This window comes from Diachasma alloeum, unplaced genomic scaffold (assembly GCF_001412515.2).
Source record: "Diachasma alloeum isolate Michigan unplaced genomic scaffold, Dall2.0 Dall_scaffold_00830, whole genome shotgun sequence".
Taxonomy (NCBI): domain Eukaryota; kingdom Metazoa; phylum Arthropoda; class Insecta; order Hymenoptera; family Braconidae; genus Diachasma; species Diachasma alloeum.
This window is the reverse complement of record NW_021680957.1, coordinates 19640-20359: the sequence shown is the minus strand read 5'-3', so window position 1 is coordinate 20359 and position 720 is coordinate 19640.

Genomic DNA, 720 nt, shown 5'->3' with positions numbered 1-720 from the left:
AATCCTTCATCTCAACTAAGGTGGGAGAAATGAATTTTCCTATCAGGGGAGTCCCTCCGAGCTCACTCGACGTCGGAGAGCCGTTCGGGGTTTCTCCGCGCTTTTGAAAATTCATTCCTCCGCTCCTAACAGAGATTAAGAAATGAAACCGATGTCGTTTATCAAAAANCCGATGTCATTTATTAAAAATACAATTCTCGATCGGTAGGCTTTGGTTTCATTCCTTCATCTCAGTAAGGGAGAGGAGCAATTAATTTTTGAATGACAAGAACTTGTCCGGAGTTACTGCGCACTTTGAAAATTCATTTTTCCTCTCCTAATAGAGATTAGGGAATGAAACCGCTGTCATTTATTAAGAATATAATTTTCGATCGACAGCTGTTGCTTTCATTCCTTCTTCACAATTACGGGGAGCGGGGGAGAAAAGAATCTTCGATTCAGGGGAGCCCCTCCAGGCTCACTCAACGTCGTAGAGCTGTTCGGGGTTTCTCCGCGCGTTTGAAAATTCATTCCTCCGCTCCTACTCGAGATTAAGTAATGAAACCGCTGTCATTTATTGAGAATTTAATTCTCTATCGATCGGTATCGGTTTCATTCCTTCATCTTAGTTAGGGTGGGAGAAATGAATTTTCCAATCGGGAGAGCCCCTCCGGGCTCACTCGGCGTCAGAAAGCCGTTCGGGGTTTCTCCGCGCTTTTGAAAATTCATTCCTCCGTTCCT